This window comes from Pholcus phalangioides, unplaced genomic scaffold (genome assembly GCF_987345545.1).
Source record: "Pholcus phalangioides strain wild (caught in Gottingen) unplaced genomic scaffold, Ppha-v1.0 ptg000001l_1, whole genome shotgun sequence".
NCBI classification, from domain to species: domain Eukaryota; kingdom Metazoa; phylum Arthropoda; class Arachnida; order Araneae; family Pholcidae; genus Pholcus; species Pholcus phalangioides.
This window is the reverse complement of record NW_028301594.1, coordinates 20,550,413-20,571,203: the sequence shown is the minus strand read 5'-3', so window position 1 is coordinate 20,571,203 and position 20,791 is coordinate 20,550,413. Positions and strand designations below refer to the sequence as shown.

The window sequence follows — 20,791 nt, the reverse complement described above, 5'->3', positions numbered from 1 at the left end:
ACTCACAAGAAAGAAGAGGCCCCAGAAAAAAAAAAAGAGGTTCGTGAGAGGGTACCTGGCAGGTATTACCCCTCCCCCCCCCGTCCCCCTGAATCCATTCTCTGATTGCACAAGTACCCCCGGGATCACTTGCGAAACTTTCACTTTCTTTGTAGTTTTCCCTACTGCTGTGGGGTGGGGGGTTTGTACCCTGTTCCACTACCCTAGCTGCATGTACAGGTTCCGCTAAAAAGTTTTCTGTCAATGAAATCCCGTTATAGTTTTCCCAAACTCTGTCAGTCGGTGTACACCGTTAGGACTTTTTTCGATCTTTCTATAATTTTTGTGACGGTCACTCATGTTTTAAAATCACTTTTTTCAGTTATGTACATTTTGTACATAATTTTTTAAGGAATGACATTCGAATCGAGTATTCAAGGGATTTACACACATATCACTAATGTTTCGTGATCCTTCTAATTTTTTTAAATTGAATTGATTTGACAGAGTCAAAGCGTTAACCTTCTGGTCTCGTGTATATTAGAATATAAATGACAAATACATGGTCAAAAACCCACTGTATCAATTTATTTTCGCGGTTTTTTCAATTAGAATTTTAGAAACTACATTTTTTAGTGGCATTTCAGTACGAAATACAGCTGTAAAGTACAAAACTTTTTTTTGCCTAGAAGGAGTTGATTTCTTGTCTGTGTCATTTTTTAAGAGCTGCTGAAATTTCATGAGTTTTATAAAATCGCATCCAAATGAGGGAATGGGAAATAATATTCAAGGTAAAAACTATTTTCAACTTTGCTGAGCAAGATTTCATCTGTTTATAGATGAAATCTATAAAGCAATGCTGGAGCAGAGTGTTAACAATGGTTTTTTTAAGATGGAAATCAATCTTTTCCTAAACATTTTTCCCTAACAAGTTTTCTGATACAAAAATATATTTGGAATGATCAAAATATTCATGGTTATTGTCAATAACTAACATATTTCACACATAGTTTGGCATGTTAAATCCTTTAAAATAATTAAATGAAAATACATTTCACATCAATAAATAAATAGATAAAAATAAAAACAATTCGTGCTGACAGAAATTTGCAATGACAAACATTTCGAATGAATTTAAAAATTATAAAAAAAAATTTCACCATCATATATAAAAACAGCACGAACACATTCACAATAAAACGACTTCTGTTGATAACAATTTATTTCAAACAAAAGGCTTAATTCAAGAAAACGTGTAATAAATTCGAATAATTAAAATTCTGAAACAAAAGAACACTCACCTTCGGTATCAAATGTATTACCTCGTGCGTTGTTCAAACTTTTCAAATAAATTTCATTGAAATATTTCATAGCAACTAAAATATTTTATGCCGTATGAAATCAGTTAATTTACGTATAAACACATAAAGGAACATGATTTCCATTACTGACCAATAGGCATACATACTGAAAAGTTACGTATAAATTATTATGAATTATAAATACCAAATATATAATACTTGTAAATTGTAAAATAGTAAATAATACTTGTTATATATATAAATTGATAGTAAATAATATTCCTTCCTGGAATGTTTATAGGAATTATGTTTAAAATATAACTTAAATTGAAGAAAAACATTAATTTATAAATCGAGATTTGATATACGGTATCACATACAAAATAGCAGCATTCATTGAAATTAGGGAATGAATGATATATATTTTTAGTATTCAACCTCATTGTTTACGAGATTTGGAATAATCATGTGTTGTGCGGTGAAGTTATTATTCTGGAAGTAAGCATCATCCTATAAAACTCTATCTCTGATAAGCTAAAAAATTTATAAGCTCTCATCACAGGACGTAATATCCGCAGCTGTGCGTATTAAAACTTAAAGTAAAACGAGTATGCATTAGGACCAAAATGCGCACGTGTGTTAATTATCATTAAGTATATAAAGATTTAAAAAAAAATGACCAGAATAAAAAAAAGAATAAACACGAAGTTTATTATGGTTATAATCATGTGTTTTTGAAGTAAAGGCACATTCATACATAAAAGAAAAGGGCGTCAACTCTTCTCTATGGAAACCTTAGAGGAGGTATAAGGGTAATATATCTCCTCTCCTCTAAGACGAAAAGACTCCAAGGAAATCTCGGATTATGATCTCAGCACGTATGTTTTGTTTCATGTTAGTTAATGAACACATTCACGCTTAGAGAAAAAATAAGTTTACGCACAAAAACCGTTCCTCTCTCTCTCAACATAAAGTTAAAAACACATGCCCATACTTATTTAAATTTAAACAAAACCCTTTGCACAATTAATTATTATTGAAATTAATATTTCACATATAATGAAAGAACAAGAACATCAAAAAGAAATTCCAATTCAAATATAAATTTATTGCATCAAAAAAAATCTAACTTATATTTTATTGTTTCTACAAAAACAATGTAAATATAATATAAATATTCCAAAACTTTAACAATAATAAATAGTCCGATATTCGAAATTCTATATACGTATTATATCACTAATTAAATTTTTTTAAACAGTTCTATCGGAGTTGTTTACCAGTCATTCAATGAATTGCATCTGATTGTATTCGTTCAGGAATCGTGGATATTTTTCCATAATCTGAAATGAAACAACATACAGATTCTTTTGAGTTCCCAGGATGAAATATAGAATATATATCAGATAACATATATAATATAATGGCATTTAATGAGATAAGTTATTATCCATTCATATCGTATATGTAGAAGACCTATTATCAACAATTTTTCATACGAAATATTTTATAGGAAGATTCACAAACTTATGTAATTGATTGAATTAACTTATTCAAAGGCTTGCGGATATTCAGAATTCTCAAAAAATTCTTTGATTTTAAAACTATTGATATTCCAAGCATATAAGACTATAGATGTTCATATATTCTGACTATAGATATTCATAGTCAAGAATTCGAGGAATATAAATATTTAGCATGATAAATATTCAAGAGAAAATTTTCAAAGAAATGTAATGTATATATTCAAATAAAAGAGTTAAAGATGAATACAGTTCTTATATTTATATTATTCTGTTCAAGGGAAAAAATCCAAAGGATATTCAAAGAGAAAAATTCAAAGAATATTCGAAAAAAATAACAATTAGAAGAATATTCGAAAAAAATAACAATTAGAAGAATATTCGAAAAAAATAACAATTAGAAGAATATTCGAAGAAAAATAACAATTAGAAGAATATTCGAAGAAAAATAATTGGAAGAACATTCCACGAATTCAGATATTCAAAGACAATCCCGTCACACGAGGAGACTCAGATTTTATTAAGTACCTATTGTATATGTTACGGTAAATGTGATAAGTAAGTAATTATCAATAATCACCGGCTATTATGCATAATAACCAACCATCTCGGCAAAGTTGATAAATTTTCCTGCATTTATCCGGTGATCATGCATAATTCCCGAAGTTCTACCTCCGAAATTCACGGAGGTAGAACTCCATTTCAAACATAAAACAATGTTCAAATAAGGATTTATAGCAGGAAAAATTCAAAAAAGGCTTATGTACAAAAAAAAAAAAAAAGTTGCGAAATATGCAAAAATAGGCATTTATGGCATTCTTCATAAAAACTTCCATGCTGTAATTATAATCAACTGAGATAAATATCTTTGATGCTTTCAGAGAAAATCATCCTATAATTCCAAAAAAAATTAAATCGGAAAAGGGATGCCTGTCACAGGATTAAGAAAATGAAACGACTTTTTTCTTTAGGGGGGTCTTCAAGACCCCCTTCCTCATCTACTTTCACTTGAAGTATTTTTTTTCTGTAAAAAAAGAACACCCCATTTTTTTTTTTTTACTTTTTATAAGAAGTTCCCCTCACTTTCTCACGCTTCTAACCTTGACACAGAAGACAGCAGTAACTTGTGGAGTAGGTCAGAAAATATTAGGAGACCCATTTACCCACTAGCCGACATTTTTTATTACATTTTTTTCCCGTAACATCCCCACCCCAAGGAGGAAAAAAAAAAACGTCTTCGTGCACCCCTTGGGAAACGAAAACACACGCACAGAAGGGTTTAAAAATTCACCCGTGTTTCGAAGGAACCTGCGATACTTGAAAAAACGAATGCGCACAGGAATACTGTACGAGTATATAACAGTGGATACCGCTTATAACGTCTTTCAAAAATCCTTCTGGAGGAAAACGTTGTAAGCGGGAAAAATAGTTTAAATAGTTAGAATGTTAGTCGCTGCTGGGTTCACGAAAGTAAGTCGTACTAAGCGGAAAAACGTTCTAAGTGGGAACGTTATAAGCGGGAATTACCTGTATGTAGAGGTAAATGTGATAAATTGGTTATTACTCGTGTAATAACCATTTACTAAATCCGTTATCGCCAATGGTCTCGACAAGCTTGATAAATTTATCATTTTCACCAGTGATTATACATAATACCCAAGCATATCGTTAGTGCTAATACTGCTAAACACTAAAAAACATCACTTTTACCGGAAATTATTCATAATTCCCAAGCGTCGTTGGTAAATCTGTTATAAAATTATACGCTTGGTCCTTACACTACTTGTGTCCTATGTCGCTCTTTTGGTCACTGTCATGCTCACACACTCTTTGGGTCGCCCTTTTGGTCATTCACATGCTTGCACACTGTTTTAGTCTCTCTCATGCTTGCACACGCTCAAGCTCACGCTTTTGATCGCTCACTGACCCAAGACCGTCTTAAGAGCTTTGTGGGTCCCCGGGCGAATCGATTTTTTTCGAGGCTATTTTCCTGATTATAAATGCCTACTTAAATATTTACATGCTTACTATATAAAATTTCGACCAGATCTCGTTTTCATGAGCTCCCCCTCCCCTGCATTGTAGGCTTCTGGGCCCGGCCATAGTGAGCTCATGCGTTAAGACAGCACTGCACAGACCGAATCGGTTTCCTTTACATAGTACATTCCTGTATCATCGCTCAAGGAGATGGTCACTGATGGGAAAACAATTTTTTTTTTCTGAGATATTCTGGGAATATGAGCATATCCTAGCGCAGTGCCCCCAAACTTTTTGATGTTATTTAACCCCCTGCAGTGCAGACCTATGCTCTGTGGACCCCCTATAGCGTCAGAAGCTCAATTTCGAAGCCTTCCTTGTATAACACTCAAAATGTATTGTTTTTATAAATTTGTATTTTTTATAAATATTGCTCATTAAAAAAATTGAATAAATTACAATTTCACAGCACAAAATGTGTCACTCATTCAATGGCAGTAAATGAAAATGATCCCGCGAACCCCTTGCAAAGTACTCACACAACCCCTATCCCGCTCCCGGGGTTCTGCGAACCACAGGTTGAAAAACTGAATGAATGCTATGAACAAAAATTCAAACAAGCAGCATAAGTATCTCCATAAACTGAAATCGATCTCACTTCCGGGGTCATCACAATTACAAACTCACCGTATTTCGTAGACTCAAGACCAAGTATAAAGTCATGCATTAGTGAAACTCAAGTGCTGATTCGCAATGCAACCAGGGCCAGTTCAATCACCTTACCATGGAATGGGTAGAATGAATTTACGAACTTATTTCAAAATCACGTTTTACATCGATTTCAGTCATTGCCATGAGAGAATTCGCAAAATATTCACTTGACCTAAGAGAAATCAGGCGAATTCGAAATTTCATCATCACTACGAAATTTCGAATTTCACTGCGAAAGTGGTAACAGATTCGAAGTTTATTGCGAGCTCGCTGCTGGAAGATATTAAAAGGAGGGGGCGGGGGGCGAAATACAATGCATAATATCGAATTTGCATCTACGTAACCATACTCTTCGACGGTGCTTTCAATTTATTCTGATATCCTAATGGATTCTTATAAGCAGAGTGAATTTCCATAAGTAAAGGTTACGTATTACTATTACTATTATAACCATCATTACGGTGCCCAGAGTGAAAGAGGGGGGTGCTTGAGATTCACGAAAATATTAGAGGCTACTTCTGTCGAGAAAAGGAGGTATCATAATGTGTATATCGTGGAGAAAGAGATGATCCGAATCCTACTTCTACGGCATCCACACCTCAAGAAAACCAATCTACATGTTAAATACCAAGTACGTAGACTCACGCGGTGGATTCCAAGGTCGCGGTGGTGGCAACGCTTGCTTTAAATATTTATGAATTCGAATTCATGCGGAAAGAAGAAGGACAAAGATGAAGTCCCGTACACACAATACGTATTACATAGTGGATGAAGTTTTGTAAGGGACTGCGTATTATTTAATGAATTGTAATGAAAAGTGGGAGCTTGTGGAAAATCACGGGATATGTTACGAATATGACTTTAAATGCCCGTAAATTTCAGGTACTTCATTTACGGGTGCTTATTGAAAGTCACAAGTCAAATACGCATCAGGGTACGTATCAGCTTTCAACCATGTTTCGTCGAATGCTTGACGAAACATGATACAGTGAAACCTCGATGTGACGATATTCTGTGGAACAAGAGAAAATATCGCTGTAGAGGGGGGTTATCGTCATATCGATAGGTCGCGTTATCATCAGGCGCGTTGTCATTTATGCTTCTATTGGAGTCTCTTCAAAATTGGCACTGTCAAGCAGCGCGATAAAATGTATTTGTAAGTATTTACTCGCAGCAAAAAATTCGAATTGATGAATAAAATTTAGTTCGTTGTTCAACCTTTTGTGACGTAGTTTCCTGTACAACACTTTTGTGCACAACACAAAAAAGTAGCTTCACGTAAACTTCATTAAGCACAGTTAAACTTCTATGAGCATAAATGGGTTAACACTTTCTAAGGGTTGGTAGCGTAAAATACCGATGTTATTAAAAACCCTCGAAAGAACAAACACTGGTGTATTCATAAATGCATTTGTGCGAGTGCATCTTTTTAGCTTTTTCAAAATATATCGTTATAGAGGATTTATCGTTGTATCGGGAGGAACGAAGATTTGAAAAAAATATCGCTGTAGGGGGATTTATTGTTATATCGAGTAGGTCTATCGTTGCAGCGAGGTTCCACTATATTTGTATATAATTCAGTTTGAAATACGTTTCAAAAGATACACACATAGATTTTTAGAAGATTTCTGCCATGACTGAAGCCATAACAGTCATGGCATAACAGTCAAGCCCATAACCGCCAAAAAAGTACCATAAACTTTACTCACACAAATTTACTATGATTTGGCAACAGGTCCAGACACAGACACGAGGGTGCCCTGGGCAAAGTGGGGATTTGGATGTCTCTGCTAATGTTTGGTTGATCAGTGAATATATGTTTTTTTTTTAAATTTGAGGAAAAATACCCAATTCACCAAGGACCAATTATTTTGTTAGTCTTCGTCCTCCTAACATGGTCTGTCGCTCTGTCTCAACGAAGAGATAATAAGTTGGTGAAAGACCTGGGCCATGCTGAGATTTTTTTTTTGTCCAAATACCCAATTTGCCCATGCGAAAATCGGGCCCTGGCATAGAACAACAGTCAAGAGTTTTCTATGCTGGCCTGCTTCCCCAACCGCTTTAGCTCATTGATCGAAAAGTACAGTTAAATGTATTTTAAAAGCATTTCCCCTAAAAACTAGGCCATGCGCAAGTTTTGAAGCACGCAGACAGATGGCGTAGCAATCTTTCTCTCGCTGAGCCTGAAAGTACGTAGAGCGAGTACGGAAGTATGTACGGGGCACTCAATTAAGGCCAGCCAGTTCAGGTTTTTTTAACCAGTCCGTTCGTGTTGCAGGTTGTATCGTTTATCTCAGTGGTTCTCAAACTTTTGTCGCCCGTGACTCCCTCGCCAAAATCCCAGAATACTTTTTAGTAGATATTTCCACTTATAAAATAATGACATTAAAGGATAAATAAGCATGCAAATAAATACCTCCAGCTCTCCGCGACGCCCCTAGGAGTCACGACGTGCACTTTGAAAAATACTGGTTTATCGTATCGGTCCAGCGCAAAGCTGCATTAAGAGTTCAAGCAGCTTTAGTCTAGTGTGTACCCGATCTTAATGAGTTCAGTGTGGCTTGGTATCGAAGAATTTTTGGGGGTTCCTTTCTGAACTCTGAAATTTCTGGTTTTTTCGGGGGGGCGGGGGGGAAACCAGGTCCTGTTAGCCGATTTGTTTAGACACCACTCCTACTTTCATAATTCTCAATTGTAAAGTATATAAATGATAGTGGACTGATTTTAGACAGGTTTGAATGGTCCAATTTTTATGTAACAAAATACATGTATTAAGTACAGTAAATTCGGATAGCTCAACAAAACCTCAGCTTGAAACTATATAGTTTCCCGCCTTATTAACAACACACTCGTATAGGTACCGAAATGATTTTTGCACCCCTAAATTTATAAAACTGGTGCTTCATATTAATACGAAGCGAGTTGAAAACGCATATTCTCGTTTAGAATTTTTTTTTTTTTCTATCGATCAAGAAACTTGCCACTGTGGTGGTCGAGTGGTTATAGTGCCGGACTCGTGATGCGAGGATCCGGGTTCGAACCCCCACAGTGGTGGTCGGCTGAAGTTGGTTTTCTGTGGTTCCCAACTTCAAGGCGCAAATGCGAGCCGATCTCCCCGTTAAAAAGTCTCGCCACAGAGAGCAACAGTCCTACAACGGTAAATCATTCAACCATAACACTTCACTCATAGTTAGTAAAACTGGGTGCAGATGACAGCACTACACATAACAAGCATTACACAGAAAACAAAACTTTACGTCAGGTTGCACTACACGTACACGCACATTCCCGCATGTAACGGTTCGTTGGGGGGTTCCGCGTGGGGGGAGGGGTTTGGTGTAGCAGTAGTAGGTAGGTAGGGGCTCGGGGATCCATGATGCAGCCACCTCGTTGGGCAATTTGCCTGTTGTGGCGTTGTATTTGTATTTGTATTTGTATTTGTATAAATTTCAAAAATTTCCGAAGAAGTCTAGCACCGAAATGCCAATATAAAATCAGAATCCCTTATCTCTTAATAGCAATGCTCATGACTGAAATCTTGCTCATTATAGCAAAAATTCAAAACTATTTTCAAAATTTTCTCTGATGAGTTGCATTTCATTTTCTGAGGGGGAAAAAATAATGAGATCACCCAATAATAATTACTGAGGAACTTTTTTTTACATGTTGGATAACCGCCCCCCCCCCCTCCCCCAGTAGGCTACTGTGGTTGGTTGCATTTGTTTTCCATGACCAGTCGAAGTTTTTTTCTCCGAATACATATTGCATTTAATTCAGGGGTGGCAAACCCGTGGCATGGCAAGGTATCGTCCCCATGGGTGCGAATTTCAAGATCGTCTGCATGGGGGACCTGCACTAGAGATCACTCACATGCTTGCAAACTCTCCAAGTCACTTGGTCACTTCCTTACCCGCCCCTTTCTTTTCTAAGTCACTCTTTTGAGCTGTCAGAGGCTTGCAAATGCTCTAGGTTGCTCTTTCGGTCACCCACGGACCTAGGTTTTTACCTTGTAAGTCACTGACATTCTTTCACATTCTCTAAGTCTCTCGTTTGGTGACTCACTGACCTAGTCCCTCACTTTCTACGAGGAGCGGAGGATATACACCACCGTGGGATATACAAATTTTGTCACTTTTCTGTCATTCTATTAATTTTCTTGACTACTCATCCCTCAAATTCGACTCCCAATTTGCCGCCCTGGGCTATAGCCTAGTACTAGCCCCTATACAATTGCATTGCATATCCATGAATTCTCGGGAGGGGGCCTAAGTCCTCTTACAAAGTTTATTAAGGAGGAGAACCCAAGCACCTTCAGTCCTCAGGTTCCGGTGTCTATGCCGAACACGCTGTAGGTAAAATTAAGTCCCACCGATATATATATACACAATCTGCATTGAGAGATAATCGAATTCATGATTCTAAAAAAATTAAAAAAATTTAGAACTCAAAAGAGTGACAAAGTGAAATTTTTTTACGAAAGTACAAAGAGGACGGACGAACAATATTTTGAAGAAACGGAAAGAATGCTCTTGTCCCGTAAAACAGGACGTATGTTTTGCGTGGTAAAATTAGTAGAGGGGCACGTGCAACGAAAACCTTGATTGTGCCATGGCTTGTAAAAAGGTTGGCCACCCCTGATTTAATTGATGAAATTTAATAGACGAAATTATTCACCTCATATTCAATGTTACAGGATATCAACCCAATAATTCAATGCGGATTTTAAAAGCCATTTGGATATTTCCCCCTCCACCTCAGTATATAACAGCACGCACACATATAGATCTTTATATAATTTCCCCTCCCTCTCTCCCCAACTCATATCGAATACCTCTACGATGTCTCCCGGTGAATTCACTCAATAGATGGCGCTCAGACTAGCTTTTATCGAATATCCACGATAACCAACGATAGAGGGCGTTAGCATTGCTGCAGATTATTGCTACTACGGGAGTTTTTTTTTTTTTCCGCTAAAGAAAAAAAAAAATACGTCCCTTTCCCCCATTTCTTTTTTTTTTTTTAAACGCTCTGAAGAAAAAAAAAAGAACATTCTCGACTACGAAAATATTTTAAAACCTTTCTTTTATGAGACCGAAAACAATACCGATAATTTACTAATTAGAAACAAAAAAGAAATTCAGAGCAAAAATTGCAGTCTAAACTGTTTTCCGAATATTGAAAATTTCACTTATATCATCTATATCAGTTTCTGCCATCCCGAACTTCTTCAGAAAATGTCTTCTCATCCCCCCCATCTCAAGCGAACGCATAGGATCCTATGCCTTCTACTGCCCCCAAGGTAAACTCCACCCCCGATTCAGGAAATATCTATCTATATGCATAGGCCTACATAACCAAATTTAAAGGGCGCGGTAGCCCGGTTGATAAGATGCTCGCCTAAAGTACCAAAAGGATGTTTAGAGGTGTCGCGAGTTCGATACCCGGTTCATCCTTGTCAGAAAACTTTCCTGACACAGGGGTACAACAAAAAAACGGCGACTTGACCGCAGCAAAAAATTGCTACCGCAGGGAGTCCCCCATCGAGGGGTTAGCGCGCCAACCTCTCGATGAGTATAAAAACAAGCCTGCCGTTCGGAATCGGCAATAAATTGTAGGTCCCGGTCTAATTAGCCCTCGTGTGCAGAAAATGACCGTGGTGCGACAAAAATGATCAAAAAAAATGATCAAACCAAATTTAAAATATCAAAAAATCGCTTAAGAAACAATTATTTTGACAGAAGAAATGAAATATTGTAGCACAAATGCATTAAAAACCATTCAAGACCTGTCTTTCCTTCCAAAAAAAAAAAAGCAACAACCGGCCTTCGAGAGAGGTGGCCCCTCAATAGAGGTGAATTGAGAGAGATAAAATTACCATAATAAGTCATAAAAAAATTTCCCTACAGGAAGATACAGGCGCCGATGTGGTGGTCGAGTGGTCGAAGTGACGACCTCGCATCGCGAGCACCCGTGTTCGAACCCCACCGTCACCACAGTGGTTGGTGGTCGGCAGAAGTTGATGAGTGTGTGTGTGTTTTTTTCAAACGTCTAGGCGCTAATGAGTTTTAAAACGATCTCTCGTTTTAAAAGGTCTCGCCGCAGAGAGAAATAGACCTACATACGGTACAAATATTCAATCATTACACTTCATTCACTTCACATCTAAAATACAGATGGCAGCACTGAAAATCAGACTCAACAATAGATACGCAATCAGACTGTTAGGTACACGCACTTACACTTCCGCCCAACTCACTAGGTATTAAACTTCCTATAGCGACAGACCAGAGTTTTGTGTGTGTGTGTGCGCGCGCGCTCAGTTTGAAAGAAAGTAAAGAAAATGGATATGTTAGGCTTTTATTCTATGGAATGGTAACTTTTCATAGAAACTTTGATGTGCACGAAATACCGAAAAAATAGTGAATGTTGAGAAAAATCCTCTCAATTCAAAAAATTTTTGATTGAAAATTTGCCTGAAATTTTGTAAAAAGAAGGAGAAAAGATACAGTGTGTGTGTGTGTGTGTATGGGGTGTTGTCTAAATAATCCGAGGTGAACGGGACCGAGACCACATTGGATTACTGAAAACTAGGATTATCCGAGAAACAATAGAAAAGACCTTCAGAGGCAGGGAGAACCTTCTTCAATTTAGTTTTTGTTAAATATACTCTCTACAGTTTGTAGTAAAAAATAAATAAAATACAGGCCATCAAAATCCCCTGAGCCACCGGTCTGGTTCTCCTACCACTTATGAAATGGTTTTAATTTTAATGGATACAGTAACATTCTGATTAAAGTTAAAGTTGCAAATGGAAATCATTCATGCATACTTCGGAATTTTTAAATGCATATTTTTACAAGTTTTATACAAATTCATCATGTGAATTTGTTTAATTCATAATATAAATTCATAATATGAATGTGTTATTGTTGATGATGTGTGTGATGATGATGATGTGTGATTATGTTGATTATGAATTATATTGTAATGAGCTATGCATAAACAATTAAAATGATTTTGATAAATTTTCATAAAATTGAATTGATGAAAAAATTTATAAAATTGATTTTTTATGAATATTTTTCTTTTTTTCGGAAATTTTAAATGCATTTTTTACTTTGTGTCATACTTCAGCATTAATTGAAGAATTTGTTTTAATTTTTTGTACATATTTTTTACTTCACCGCATATCTCGTCATATTTAAGTAAGACTTACCTTTATTTTAGTACATATTTCAGCGTTTTTGTTAATGCTATTTCAGCGTTTTATAGCGCATATGTTTTTATCTCATATATATAATCTGGGCTCTATTCATTACATTAGGGATGTCAAGACCCATGGCCATTTTATAAGGAAGGATGACAGAGGCTCCAGCCCTGTGGCCCCGGTATAAAAGTGATTATTTTTAGTTTTTTACACTAGATTTACAACAGAGGGGTAAGTAAAAAATTCTGGCCTTGGGGACCCACGAAAACTCCAGCGTAATGAACAAGACTTCTGCAGACCCAAGCAAGTGTCCTTCAAACCTGAAATCGCTTGCGTTTGTAAGAAGAAGAAAAATGAAACAAAACGCGGTTTTGACTAAATGAAACGGAAAGAGTGAGACTCTGAAAAGGAATTTCGAAAATTTATTGTACCTCGAATTATCCGAAACCTCAAACTTTCGAGTCCCTATACTCTATTCAATTTCACTCTGTTTGTATTTTCCAATTTACATAATTGCAGTAGGCGCACGTCTAAGCTGTAAGGTAGTTATAACGTGGAGAGGATTAGCGGCAAAAACAAAAATGCCCATGTAACCATTTCGGATGATTATGAATAAATGCTCGATGTACGGAAAGAAAACATCGTCCAGTAAATGGTCGGGTTTACGTTACCCGCGGCCCATTTATGTCAGTGTCGGACGACGACGACACATTCAGACACGCAGAGCAACAAAAGTGTCTGATACTTAATCCTGAGAGCGAAAACCCCAAAATTGTACACACATACATTCATACAGGAGAGGAATTGTGTGTGTGTGTGTGCGCGCGCGCGCGAGATGTTCGTTGTCTTTCTTCGCGTGAGCGAAACCATTAGTATAAATGATGACTGTCTTTGTTCATTTCCGCTGTGCAACCAATTTGCATGAATTATTTACATTATCCTCTTTCTTTTGTGGAAAAGAAACTACAGCGCTTTGTTCGGTTTCTCTCTTTCCACTCTTACAACAACAGCACCGTTTGTGATGGCATGTCCTTTATCTTTTTTTTTTGTCTCTTGTGTTGTTTTTTTCAGCAAAACCGGTTGGTAAAAACGTGGAACTCTGAAGAAAAAGTGTCATCTGTGTGCATGTATATTTACCAAAAAAGGTTATAAAGTATGAAAGATACGCCCGTATACCATCTACGGAAATCATTTTTTGTCGGGCCCTGCATATAAAGTGCCCTTTGAGACTTAAAATAACATTCTGAAGTGATCATACATTTCACCTTGATTCAAGTTGAATAATTCAGGCGAATGTGCTTATTTATAAATGTAATGTAAATAAATTTAAACAATATACTATATTTTTTATGGAAAAAATATTAATTTAAAAATTATTTTTAATTTTTATTAAACCTTTTTTTTTGTTCGTAGGTCAAAAATGACTTTCGTTAAGTATTTGTAGCTTATTATTGTGATTATAGGTTATTAAATTTTGTATGATTTATATGATTACGCTTATTCACCATCGTTTATATTATTCTTGAACTGTTACCATCCTTGAATAGCGTACTGACCTTCATCCGCGCTAGTTTGACTTCTTATTTGAACATATAATTTCGAAACATGTTGTATTTTTGAATTTTAAATACTGTTAAACCTTTTCCGTGGCATGATAAGAAGAATTACTCAACCTCCGATAAAGTGTCATATCTTTTTATGATGAAGTTGACTTCGTTCCGATTTTTAGGAGGTTCAAAGTAAGAGTTATGGGGGAAAGTGGACCCACCAATGCTAAAATAGCAGGCTTTGAAGGAGGTGAGATATCTCGTCAATAAGGCTTAGAGGAGTGAATTCAAAATTTAAATATCTATAACCGTTGACAAAGAAATCTGGCAGCAAAAAAAAGCTTATTTTTTTGCAATTTTTATCTTCTAGTTCCCCCGAAATGAAAGTGGTCTCCCGAGCGAAATTTCTGTCTACGGGCCTGACTGCTCTACACTGTAAAAGTCATAGTGCATGAAATTACCTTTAAGGGAGATTAAAACAAAAGACTGATCTTGATTAATAGTTTAAACCATTTCTAGTTTTCTCACACTATGATAATACACAGATCTGAAATACATGATGTGTCAGTGCAGTTTAAATAATTTAAGAAACTACATGATTATATGAAATCCTCATTCTCTAAAATCATGATAAGCTTTTACCAAAGATGATAAATTTTGAGTTGTACAGTTCATGTATATCCTATCGTGGGAAAAAAATATCTGTAAAGTGGCGTACACAATAGCGAAGGTTAGCTCAATCACTATTATTATTATCAATGCTCTTCATTCTCCATTATATATGAATATACCTCCTTGGTTGCAACATGACCCAAAATGAAGTTTTTTTATCGACTACAATCAGAAATTTCATGTAATAATAAATCTTTATAAATCAAGATTAAGGGACTGCCGTAGTTGCACACATAATATTGTTACAAGCACATATCAAATACACCGTTTAATGGGAAAAAAAAGTTACAGCAACTATGGACGAACCAATGGTGCGGTGATAAATACCCTATCAGATACTACTTTTAATCCTTAAATTTGTCACCGAAGAAGAAGAAAAATGGCTTTGATATAGCTTTAGAATTTCAATGAAATATATAGAAAAAAAAAGAAGAAAAATTTTGTAAATTTATATTTTTTAGGATTCCATTTGTAACTGGTGAATTCAATTCTACGAAAAAAATTTTCTTTTCACTCGACCAACTTAGAACATTAATTCTCAAATTTCTCTTTAAAATTAAATACATATATTTTTTTAAATACGGAAAATGACATAATCGTATGTCTAGACTACATATGGTCATATTATTTCGCGATTATTTATGCAAATATAAATCTGAGAAGATAATCACAAAACTATGCATGTCAGGGAATGATAAATTTTAATATTCAATGCCAATTAAAATATTTTACTTTTCGATTTCTTTTATATATTAGGCTTCGAAATTAACGTAAAATTATTTTCTTACACATAAAAAAAAAGCTTCTTAAATTTTTTTTTCATATTTATTTTTATTTTGAATGTGTAAATTTCCTAATTTATTCAAAATTTATATATTTTTGTTTTTCTATATTTTATATTTTTAAATTCATTTCATATTTGTATTTTTTTTTAAATTAAAAGATTAAATTTTTTTACATCATTCATTTTTTGAGCAGTATTTCCATAATTTTGTGATGAAATTTTTAGAAATGTCAAATATCTTTTTATTTATTATTTCATTTTTCCGTACAAAAAACATCATTTTACAGATACTTTACAAGTAGAAGAAACAAATTCCGTAATTTCAATAAAACCCACCAAGGTAGCTAATAGGTCGGGAAGTCCCATATAAAATGTGGATATCATTCAAACATTAAGAATAATTCAATACGTACCCTTAATGTGAAAAAGTGCCCTTAAAATATTTGCATGAAGAAACTATAATTATTCACCACACTCATAAGAACCTTTAGGAAACTCTTAGAATCAAACTTCATTGCATTTGTCTTATCGACAAACACCAGCCAACTTTATGAAATTGCAAGATTAGACGCAGATCTTTTGCACCAGTAGGCTACTATGCTACTGATGCTCTTGCAATGGTGTTACTCTTTATTATATACATGATACAGTTGGGCCCGCTTATAACGAAAACGAAGAAAACAGAGAAACTATTCGTTATTAGCGAATTTCGTTATGTCCGTACCGGTTTGATTAGCATAGCAATATGAAGTTCGCAGGAAATTGGAAAAATTCGTAATATCCATTTTCATTAAAAGTGAAGTCTAACTGCATATACAGTCGATCCCGCTCATAACGTTCCCACTTATAATGGTTTCCGCTTAGTACGACTTATTTTCGTGCGTGGTCTCCAAGTATAATTCTCATTAGGATTTCCCGTTTAAAGTGTTTTCTCGCTTACAACGTTTTTTCATGATGAGTTTTCGGAAAACGTTATAAGAGGATTTTTTAAACTTTTTCTTATTTCTCTCTTCCCCCCCTCCCCCCCCCAGCCCCCTTGTTGGGCAATTTGCCTGTTGTGGCTGCAGTTTTTGTACGTATTTATAACTGAACTACCTGCTATAGGTACTTTCACAGAGCAAATGCGATTTTTGGTGGAATTAAAAAAAAAACCCCAGATTTTTCATAGCATGACACTCAAACCAAAGAAATACTCAAATGTCGAAAGCTATATAGCATATCAATTTATAAAACACAAAATCACACAGTATAAAAAAAAAAAACCTTGACAATGACATTGGAAATCACACTAAAATCACTGGAGGCGGGATAATTACAGTAGTGAATAAAAGCTTTAGTGTCGTGTTTCGTACATTTCCATCACTCAGGGCGTTCACGTGGCCAGAAACAACAAAAAAATACAGAAGAAACAATTTTTCATTAACGCTTTCTACTGAGAGAGTGAGAGAGTTTTTTTTATTTTTATGTGTGTGCATGTGCGCCATAAATCACCCAAAAAATATCGAAACACACCCAAGCCAACATTGGTCAGTGGCTATTACTGAAATACAAATGAAGATAAAAAAAATATATGAACGAAAAAAAACAGCATAAGGTAGTACTTGCGTGAAGCACTTCGACATGAAAAAATACCCTGTAAAAAAGAAAAAATGAAAGCGCAGAAAAAAACGCACACTACGTTTTTTTGGTACCCTGTAATTTCGTGTAGCGTCATTTTTTTCTTTATGATATACCTCGCGATAATTTTTTTTTTTCTAACAATATTTTTTTTTTATGTATTATTATTATTAGTCAATGGGGTCCACATTCTCAATGGAATGACCCTACGGGCTAATGGTTTCACGGACTACTGGTTTATGGACGGTGTTAATTGCGTGTAAGTTGGATGTATTTCAGTTGTATGGACAGACATGTCCGTACATATATTTGCGTTGTGTTAAAACATGGCGATTAAAAAAATAATAATAACGATAAAAAGTAGTCTTTGTATACGCGAAAGATACATTATATTGAATTGACACATGTCGGTGAAAGCGACACGAGGCTCAACACTAATGATGGAAATGTGAAGCTTTTTGTTTGAATACAATGAGCACCAAATCATCGAATATTTCATATTGAGGGCGACAACTTGGCGAAATGCTGCTATAATTTATAGTTAAAAGTTATTCCCACAGAAAGGATTTTTTTCTGTTTAAAAAACAGGAAGGCTCAAGTTTTCGTTGATAGAGGGTGCAGCACGAAAACAAATCAAGATAAATTGGAACTGAGCCTTTCTTCTATCTTTCCTGTGTCTACAACGTTCGTAAAGCTTCAGCCGGCGATTCGTGAATTACATAAAACTTCACCAATAGTGCTTTATCCACAAAATGTCACCGTCACAATGAAAACCTTATGAAGCGCGAGTAGCAGGAAAGTTCAGAAATGAGCTATTAATCGGTCGCCCTGCTTTTTATAGGACTTCGATTTGCATATTTCCAGCCATTTGCTCGTACATAGCGCCCTCTATCGACAAAAAATTTAATTTTTTTCTGTATCAAAAGAAATCCTTCTTCGTGAGATTAACTTTTAGCAAAACTTATCCATCTTTCGATAACGGATAACCATGGGGGTAGAAAATTGTGTCCGTTAACGAAGACTGTTAATGGATAGATAGCAAAATGAGGCCCATCGATGTAAATTGTAAAGAAAAAAAACTGACCGTTATCTGGAGTTGTTCGCTAAAGAGGAGTGTCCGTCAAGGGAGATCTAAAGCAGGGGTTTTCAACCTCTCAGACAGTGCGCGGGATAAGAACAAAATTTTCATGAAGCCTAATGGCCAACAAGTCATAAAACGTGGTAGCTCCATTCACACAGTGGCGTCTTAACTGGTGGATCCAAAAAGACCACAGGGCTTCGGGTCAAATAAGGAGTCCTACATTATTGGGGAATTTTATTTCTTCTGAAATCATTTTCTATTAAATGAGAATTTTAATTAATTCTTAAATTATTTCCTTAACAAATATGAATTTCATTAATTCTGAGAAATAGCCCCACTAATCACGTGGGGCGTGTTTCCAACGTTGGGAAACGGGGACTAGAGTTTTTCCTATTTGTGTGTGAGGGAATGTTGATACTTCCGAGTTTTCGTCGTGAGCGTTTTCACAAGAAATAAAATTCTTATCCATTTTTGTGACACACATTGACCCAATATACAATGTAAAATGGTTCCCCCCCCCCCCCCCCAAAGAAAAGGAGTTGAATGCATGTTGTTGACAAGAGACGAGATCACAATTTACCATAATTCTCGATGCGTGATTCACAGCGAGTATGCTCAGAGTATGTCTGTCGCAACGGATGCCTGCTTCGCAATCGTAATGGCAAGCAGTCTTTATTACTTCCTCGGAGACTAGCAAAAAAAAAAAAGCACTAGAAACAAAAGCTCTGTGAAAATGGGATTCCCCGCGGTATATTATATTGTAGCTCATTCTTCTTAATCGCCGCACCATATAAGAGCATTTCCTTTCGACCTTATACTGAGACTCGCCCATGTTGGAGTCCAAGTAGGGTCAAAGAACCGACTTCATAATGCTTTCAATGAAGTTACATAAATTGTTGCTACCGTGAATACTCGTCAAAATACTAGAAGAAATCTATAAAAATTTGGTATTCTATAATTCATTATTGCGTACCCAAGATGGGTCTAATTTGGCTTTACAGTGTAGTATTTTTGCATTTAACACTTTTTTTTTAGCAAAATAAGGTTCCAAATAATCTTTCTTAATCTTCTTTTAACGGTATTTATAATTTTGAAAAAATTCTACTACGGTTTTCCGTTTTCGAAAATTTTTGTGAAGTGATGCAAATGATATTCAAGTGCCATTCTTATCGTTTGTCGGTAATATTTCGGTGGAATATTGCTGACTCTAAAATGCTATGTAAAAATAGATACAATTTTTCCAAAGCGGCCAAGCCCTACGTGGCAATGTACTTAAACTGCCGACAGAGCCAGGCCATGTTCGCTAAGTAAGTAAGTACGTCTGTGATGCTTTTATGATGTAGAATTTTACGTTTAAAAGCAGAATTTTATCTGAAGAATATGCTCAAATTGCTTTCTTTGAACTATTTTCTTTGTTTTTACTAAACTTGCATAATTGTATTAATTGTGATTTTAATTCATCATAAATATTAAAAAAAATGATTTTTTTATATTAATCATATGGACTATATTATCATTACTTGCATTTAGTTTTAGTATTGTCAATGTTTCAGTCTGTGTGTGTGTGTTAAATGCAAGAAAAATTTACTAAAAGTTAAAATAACTCATTCTCGGTATTTTACGAAATTTTTTGATTTAAATAGGTTTGATTTGATTAATCAATGAGATTAATTATATAAAAAAGTTAATAAGTATTTGAACATTTGCTGTATATATTTTATGGATTTCAAACAGGTATGGGTCAGCTGGGCTGGGAAGCAGGCTTAGGGTAATGGTCGAATCACACCGCTGTTCTACAGCTCTTTTCCCAACTTCCAACTGATCAATTTTCCCTTCAAATTTATTGAAGGGTTTTGAAAGTAGTGTAAGTGACCTTCGTTCCACCAAACCGTTAGCGTACATGCAATCTTCACCACAATGGACTAAGTGCGGTGGTTCTCAAAGTGTTCTTCGTGGCTCTTAAGGGCGCCACATAAAGATTGCCGAGCCGAGAAAATTGATGAGTTTTAGTTTATAAGTAGGCCTATTTAAACTATTATCATCCGAAATTCCCCAGAAGAATTTTTACGTGGTGTGTGTGTACAATGTAGTAGTCAAGTCGGCGACTAGGGGGCGGGAAGCAGGCGGAACTGATGCCCCGGGCGCCGGACCAGAGGAAGCCACAAATTTCATCTATTAACCTCTCCTTCAACATTACAAGGGGGCTTTCCTCAGCTGACCAATCAACTAGTTGTAGCCCTGATAGTAGTAGTTATATTATTATATGATAAGGGGCAGGTGACAAAAGTTTGAGAATCAGTAGCCTCATAATAAATGCATCGTAACAGAGGAATTCTACCTGGGCAACTGATTTAGGCTCCTCGGTATAAAATGAATATGTAGAGATGAAAAT

General features: G+C 35.5%; 1 long non-coding RNA gene across 2 annotated transcripts in view; it reads right to left on the bottom strand.

Moving 5' to 3' along the window:
- Positions 1 to 2,367: 2,367 nt before the first annotated feature.
- The window catches only part of LOC149090040 (uncharacterized), a 181,383-nt gene continuing 162,959 nt past the window's right edge, over positions 2,368 to 20,791 (bottom strand). For both annotated transcript variants that reach the window (XR_016193161.1, XR_016193162.1), the window contains one exon: positions 2,368 to 2,623. This is a non-coding gene — a long non-coding RNA (uncharacterized LOC149090040). The remainder of the gene's footprint in view (positions 2,624 to 20,791) is intronic.